This window comes from Peromyscus leucopus, chromosome 8b (genome assembly GCF_004664715.2).
Source record: "Peromyscus leucopus breed LL Stock chromosome 8b, UCI_PerLeu_2.1, whole genome shotgun sequence".
NCBI lineage: Eukaryota > Metazoa > Chordata > Mammalia > Rodentia > Cricetidae > Peromyscus > Peromyscus leucopus.
This window is the reverse complement of record NC_051086.1, coordinates 53,255,324-53,263,359: the sequence shown is the minus strand read 5'-3', so window position 1 is coordinate 53,263,359 and position 8,036 is coordinate 53,255,324. Positions and strand designations below refer to the sequence as shown.

General features: G+C 43.8%; 1 long non-coding RNA gene across 1 annotated transcript; it reads left to right on the top strand.

Annotated features, from left to right (window-relative positions):
* The first annotated feature begins 474 nt into the window (after positions 1-474).
* Positions 475-7,688, top strand: LOC119087013. Its single transcript, XR_005090431.1, has 3 exons — positions 475-1,032; positions 6,438-6,515; positions 7,585-7,688. It is a non-coding gene; the product is annotated as an uncharacterized LOC119087013 (long non-coding RNA).
* The last annotated feature ends 348 nt before the right edge of the window (positions 7,689-8,036 follow it).

The window sequence follows — 8,036 nt, the reverse complement described above, 5'->3', positions numbered from 1 at the left end:
CGTGTGTGTGTGTGTGTGTAAATTTGACACATAATTGGATGTATGTACATATTTAATATGGAGTTCCCAGGATGGAGACTTGGCTCAGCAGTTAAGAACACTTGTTGTTCTTCCAGGGGACCTGGGTTCAGTCCCAGCGCCCACATGGTGGTTCACTGCCATCTGTAACTCCAGTTAGGAGATCTGATGTCCTCTTCTGCCCTCTGAAGGGACCAGGCATGCACATAGTGCATAGACATGCATGCAGGCAAAACATGCACATAAAATAGTAAGTAAATAAATCTAACTTTTAGTGGAGTTATCCTATGATAGGGCAACAATGACTCCACTAAATACCAGAGACTAATAAGTCAAAGCCCAGTGCCAGGTGCGAGTTCCTTCTCCTGGAGTTGTTGGCCATTGAGGTCCCATAGACCCCCAAATGTTATAAGTTATTGCCATCGCTCTTGAGAACATAGCTTTGGGAACATGTAAATGACATTGAGAAAAAAACTGAGCAAGGAGTTAGGGATGTGTCTCAGCAGGCAGAGTGCCAGCCTCAAATTTACAAAGCCTGGGTTCAATACCCAGATTCGCAGGACAGTGTGGTGGTGCAGGCCTGTGATCCTATCACTCAGGAGGTGGGAGTCAGTGAGTCAGAAGTTCACAGTCACCCTCCAATACAAAGTTTGAAAGCCTGCCTGGGCTAGAGACCCCATCTCAAAACAAAACCTGAAGGCCTAACAAAGAAACCCTTCAAAGCAAAGACTGAGCTTAGCTGTGGACAAGTCCACAAATGTGGAAGTGGGTCAAAGAGACATTCAACCAGGTGCTGGGAAACGAGGATTTCGGACTTCAGTCCGATGCTGAAAGGGAGACCAGAGAATCATCCGCGTGGAGGAGAACCTCAGGAGAGAGCAGGCATCTGAGGACTGAGCCTGGAGACACACCTCCTCTTTGGAGTGAGGAGCAGGAAGGAACCAGTCTGGGTGGGCCACAGCGCCAGTTCAGGAAGAAGTCGAAGGCAGAGCAGGTGACCGCTGTCTTCCAGGTGTAAGTCTGTCTTATATATGATTTGAATGCTTGGGAAAAGGGACGTGAGGACACATTCCACATTTTTAAGGGTAGTGGGTGAGAGTGAGGGCATTCCTTTCAACTGTGTATGACGTTTTACAGTTAGTGGACACTGAGCTAATAATGACCACCCTCCCCCATCGCAGCCAAAGAACGCTGGTGACAAGCCATTTTCCCTCTATCATTCCTTCCGGCCACCCTCTTATCCCTCCTTGGCCAGTATCCATGTTTCTTCCACAGCATGCCCCTAATCGCGCCACCCCAGCCTGCCCTGATTTCCTCAGAGCTAGCTAGCTGCTTTTTGTTGGAGGGAAGGGGAAACTCTGCAAGGGCCGAAAGCGAGCTGAGCCCTGGCATAGTGGTATGCATCCATGACCCCAGTGTTCAGGAGGCTGAAGCAGCAGGACGGAGAGTTCACGTCTAGCCTGGACCACACGTGAACCCCCGAGGAACTTGCTGCTGCCTTGTTCACAGTGGCTCTGACCGACACCCACTCCTTCCCGCCGTCCCATGGGTTGTGTCCTTAATGACATCGGCTCCAGGAAGACCTCAGACATGGGGCTTCAATCAAACCCCGTGCCCGCCGCTCTACAACTGGCTGTCTTCTAGCAAATAATAAACACGCAGTGGTAATTTACCTCTGTGTGGCGGGAGGCCCCAACGATAGACTTTTCCCATACAACAGAGAAACAATGGTTCAGATGAGCTGCCAGCTGCACGGGCCTGGAGAGCCGCTGGAACTTAGAATTTCCAGTTCTGAGTTCAGCGCTTTCCATGTAATTTCTCCTGGGTCTCTTTAATGCGGCTTCTTAGGTATTTAATGTTAAATTATTTTTACGTTGCTTGCATATAATTTGTTGTCCAGCATTGTCATGTTTTCTTCATCCTACTGAATTTGTTAATAAAAAGTAAATGGCACTACCATTACATGATCAGGACAACACACACACACACATGCACACAGGCACATGCACACATACACACATACATACATGCCATATACAAGATCCTGCTATTCATTCCTATTGTCCTTATAAATTCATTTCTCTCTCCTCCTCCTCTTCCTTTAAAGGGCCCTTTCTGAGAGCAGGGTAGTAACTATTTTTAATGCACAGAATGAAGGAAACAGACAAGGGTACCCACTGACTGCCAGGCTTTCTTCCTCAATGCAGCTTCTGTCCTGAAGAAAACAGAAAGGACTCTCCATCAGGGCTTCAGTGTGTGGAGAGAATAGATTCAGAGTTAGGGAAGCTGAGGCAGAAGGCAGAGAGCCGCATACTAGAGAGAGTTCTCCAGGGGAATCTGTGCACATGTTATTTGAGCAGTCAGCTGAATATTGATCGGACAAAGGGTAAATGAAATTCAGTGTGAATTGGATAACAACTGCCAGAAAGCAATGGCTTGGGATTCTGTTGCTGTGATAAAACATTGTGACCAAAGGCAACTTGGGGAGGAAAGGGTTTGTTCCATGTTACAGAGAAGCCAGGAGAGGAACTCCAGGCAGGAACTAGAGCAGGGACTAGAGCAGAGGCCATGGAGGGGTGCTGCTCACTGGCTTGCTTTCAGGCTCATTTCAGCTACCTCTCCTGTACAACCAGGACCATCTGCCGAGGGGCAGCATCCCACAGTGGGCTGGGGCCTCCCACATCAATCATTAATCAAGAAAACTTCCCATAGACTTGCCTACAGGCCAATCTGAGGGAGGCCTCTTCTCAACTGAGGTTCCTCTTCCCAGATGATCCAGTGTGCACCAAGTTAATTAAAACAAAACTAAACTAAACTAACCACCCCAACAACCATATTTTATACAAGAAACATTTTGCAAGCGAATGCAGCTACTGCAGACTTGAGGACAAAGTTAATCTAGTGTATGTAAGGCCTGGTTTGACCAAGGGCTGGGGTTTGACCTCCAGCCCTGGGAAAGAAAAAGAAGAAGCAGGAAAAAAAAAATTCAGGACCTGGTTGACAAGATAGCTCAGCAGGTAAAGATCCTCGTCATGCAGGCCTGAGGGCCTGAGTGTGGTCCTAAGAGCCCACATAAAGATGGAAAGAAGGCATCGAGTACACGAAACTGTCCTCTGGCCTCCACATGCACACCGTGGCATGTGCACTCACACATATACATATTATTATTGTTGCAGAATAATAATAATAATAAATTTAATAATAAATAAAAAATAAGAGTTACCAAAGTAGATATACACCTTCTACCCCAGGTGAAATATAGCCAGAAATCACACAGAGAATAAACGTTTCATCTCACAAGTAATCAAACATGCAAACAAAACTGTGGCCAATCACCGATTTAAAACTATTAACAAAATAAACATTCCAGGGGAGACGGCTCAGTGGTTAAAAGTGCGTAATGCTCCTGCAGAGGACCCAAGTTTGGCTCCTGGCACCCACATTGGGTGGTTGACGACCTCCTGTAACTCCAGGTCTAAGGGTCCAACACCTCAGGCCTCCTCAAGCACCTGCACTCATGTGTACGTATCAACACACACATACAAATAATTAAAAATGAAACACATCCTTAACATTATATATATGTGTGTATATGCATATATCCTAACCCCTGGCTGGGTATGATTGGCATGCCTGTGATCCCAGCACTCAGGAGACTGGAGGCTGGGGCAGGAGTTCAAACCTAGTCTGTGTCCAAAAAAACCAAAACACCCAAATTAGATCATTTGGGAACAAATACCAATATGTGATGGCCAATAATCCTACTTCTCAATTATTAATTCTTCATTAATAACTTTAAAAATACTGATGAAAATCTCAACTACAAACAACCGTGTACTTCCAGAAGAGCTAACACTAAACCCATGCCAAGGATTACCAAGGACAGACCAGTGGGCCAGCCTGCCCACTGCCAGTGAGACTCTATATTCCCAGGGCCACTGTAGGAAGCCTTCCGCTGTTTCCTCGTAAGGATGAACCTGGACACACTCTAGCAAAGGAGCCAGTCCAGCTCTAAGTACGTATCCTTGAGAAATGCAGGCACATGGAAAAGATCACACTCCGCAACAGCCAGTAATGAGAAGCCACCCAACAATCCATCACCAGCAAAACCAACGAATTAATTTGGGCACAGTCACACAATTAAATACCACAGAAGATGAAAATGAGTGAGCTGCAGCTACATGTAGCAATGCAATTTAATAAGATAAACTGAGCTAGGGCAACAAGGTAAAATGATTTCATTTACATAAAGTCCAAAACCAGTCGAAACTAAGCAGTGTGTGTATAAACGGTAATCCAGAACTGTGTGAGGAAGAGGTTCCCAGAAGGTTAGGAAAATGGTTATTTATGGGTTGGTGGGGGGAGGACCAGAAAATGTAGATGATGCTGTAAGTGTTCTACTTTGTTTTACATTTTTCTGAAAAGATCTCTTGCCTTTGAAGAGAAGGAACTTTTGCTGGACCCTGCAGCCAGGTTAACCACATGCCTTGATATAACTGAAGACTATATACCTGACCTACTGTCCTACTATGTACTCAGCATGTTGATTTGCCTTTAAGAGAACAATATAACTGGCAGGCAGTGGTGGCATATGCCTTTAATCCCAGCACTTGGGAGGCAGAGGTAGGTGAATCTCTGTGAGTTCGAGGCCAGCCTGATCTACAGAGTGAGTTCCAGGACATCCAGGATTACACAGAAAAACCCTGTCTCGGAAAATAAAAAATAAAAAAGAAGAACAGCAATGTAACCAACCTCACTATGCCTTGGATTTCCTCTGCAAATCAGCATTTACAACTTAAGATAAATACATAGCTTTAATCTTAAACTATATACTCTCCCATGACCCGACCCAGAATAATGTATGTGTGCATGTGTGTGCTGTAATCATTTGCTGAAAGTAGCCAGCAGGTTGTAAGAAACCTTAAATAACAAATATCCCACAAATGTTGGAAGCAACATGGGGATATAGGTAGACCTCACCTGTTTGCAGTTTTTAGTGCTTTTCTGAATCAGTTGGGGTTAGTAAAGTATTTTTTCCCTTGTAAATTCTAAAGATTTCTACGTAGAATCCCTCATCCCTTTCCCATGCCATGTTTTCTGTGCTGTTCAATTAATACACAGCTATTGTGAACTAATCTTTTTGTATACTGTGAAGATTTGTCATTCAGATTGGTTTAATAAAAAGCTGAATGGCCAATAGCTAGGCAGGATGTTCAGAGCAGAGAGGATGCTGGGAAGAAGAGTACAGTTGCAAGGAGACTCCAGGATGCAGAACAGGCAGTATGGACAGTACATAGATGAGATAAACAATCCTCAGGGTAGCACATAGATGAATAGAAATGGGTTAATTTAAGTTATAAGAGCCAGCTAAAAACAAGCCAAAACCGCTGGGTGGTGGTGGCGCATGCCTTTAATCCCAGCACTTGGGAGGCAGAGCCAGGCGGATCTCTGTGAGTTCCAGGACAGCCTGGGCTACTGAACGAGATCCAGGAAAGGTGCAAAGCTACACAGAGAAACCCTGTCTCAGAAAAACAAACAAACAAACAAACAAAAAGCCTAAGCTATTGGTCACTCTTTTATAATTAACAGTAAGTCTTCGTGTCGGGATTTAGCAGCTGGCAGGAGAGACAGGAAAATCCACCTACCGGCAACAAGCCCTTTGTCAGAGACATGAGACATAGGAGGAGAAGTGGAGAATTCAAACTCGAGCTCGCTCTGGGTCAAACTCACCCAAGAGGAAGTTGCTTTGTTTCCATCTTCCGTGTGTCATCAATGAACTTTTTTTTTTAATAACACATATTTAGGTTTTTAGTTTTTAAATATCAGTAAGTATGATTATTATCTTCACAAATCCAATTGTTCATTAAAATACAAATTGAGAATAGTTTGGTTTATCTCTGACAGCTCATCACAATGATTAGCATGAAATCGAAGTACAAAAAGATGCTAGATGATCAGGCAATGGAAGCCAAACGAATGGAGATCAATGAACTTCTTGAACTGGCTTGTATTTACCTAGGAGCTTTTTAATTTGTTCTGACTTATTCTTTGATATAAACATGTATAGATGTATATTTCATATACATGTGCTTATATATTTCATATTTCACTTGATAGGCATAAGAAAAACATATTGATAGAGTAGTTAATCTTTGGCTGTCAGTTTTTGAAGAATGTGCTGAAAATAAACAGCTCTTCAGTCAGAAACAAAATACATTTACAGGAAATTTGCATGTAATTTTAGAAGACACATGTATTTTTTGAATTCAGCACTGAAGAAGAGGATGTTTGGGGTCTATACTGAAAACCTAGCTATAAAGTCTGTGCATTTAAGGTCTCCATTTGTAAGAATTACTTTGCAAAAGCATGGCTTAAAAACCAAGGGTCAGGTATTTATTTTCTTTTCTTTGAGACCCAAGGTGATTGTACAACAGACCCATGGACCACAGGCAGTCAGCTGGAGCAACATAGTGCCAATAGCCACGGAGTCACACAAGGTCAGTCTTTTTAAACAAGACAGCACAGAAAACCAGGAGATTTGACAGTGACAAACTAAAAATTTCTCAGAAATGATTTTAGACAATAATAAAAAGAATTCTGCTTATGTATCCAGAAAGGATGAAATCCACTAGTCAGAGCCTGGGCGTGGTTGCCAAGCAACTGAGCAGCTCCTTGATGGACTCGATCCTGATGACTCTGAATGAAACCAACTTCTATTTGCACAGCCAATTTGGGAGCTGAGGAGGGAGCAGTTCCTAGAATGTGTTTTTAAAATGCCTAAAGTAGCTGGGTGGTGATGGTGCACGCCTTTGATCCTGGCACTCGGGAGGCAGGAGCAAGTGGATTTCTGTGAGTTTGAGGTCAGCCTGGTCTACAGTGAGTTCCAGGACAGTTAGGGCTACACAGAGAAACCCTGTCTTGAAAAACAAAACAAAACAAAAGCCTAAAATAAAAAAAGGTATTTAGGGGGATAGTTCACTGAGGATAACAGCAATAATATCACTCACGGGGTTTAGTAGGATGGGTACTAATTTGCATTTAGAAGCTACTGGTGTAGTTACAGACTTAGCCCAAGAACTGATTAACGACAGCTCCGAAACTTTAAGAATGCTTAAGAATTTCTGACCGCCTCCCCTCAAAATTTTGACTCTGGGCCAGAGACACACCTCTGTGGGTAAAGGCACCTGAGGATGAGCCTAAGGAGAGGAGATACCTGCTCCCAAGCCCAGCGACTTGAGTTGGATGTAGAAACCACATGGCAGGAGGAAGAACCAGCTTTAAGAAACAGCAACAGGCTAGGCACAGAGATGGTGCGCATCTCTAATCCCAGGGAGGTGGAGGCAGGCGGATCTCTGTGAGTTCAAAGCCAGCCTGGTCTACAGAGCAAGTTCCAGGACAGCCAGGGTTACACAGATAAATCCCGTCTCCTTAAATTTTTCTCTGAAAATAATTTCTTTAAATGTGGATTGTAAATGGGTGATATTCTTTGCAAGAAACATGTAGAATCAAAATATCACTTGTTAAACAGTTATAAGCTATACGATAATGTCTTGTCTTACTTCATAGGGACAAGCTAAGCGAGACTTACCTTCAGAAGGAACATAAAGAGTGCCGTCCACAGATGGAGAAGAATCACTGTTTCTGACTGGACAAAGCAGGAGGAAGTGAAACTGGGTGAGCCACGGGGAAAACTTGAGAAGTGACCTACCAACCTATTTCATCTGCTTCCTGGTTCCTTGGCTTTCTGACACAGAATCTTACCGTGTAGCCCGGGCTGGACTGATATGCATGGTTCTGCCTTGGGGTTACAGGTGTGTGCTGCCATGTCTGGCTAAGAGATACTCTTCTTGAACTCAACTGAACATAACCGAGATGTAGACCCAAGAGCAGAAGGCTATTGTTCACAGGATTACTCTAAAAGGAAGTTTGGTTTTACATGATTAATTTAAATGTCCTAAGTGGAAAAACAGTTCTGTGGGGGTATTGACTGTGTAGTGTGGTATTGACATGCAGTGCCC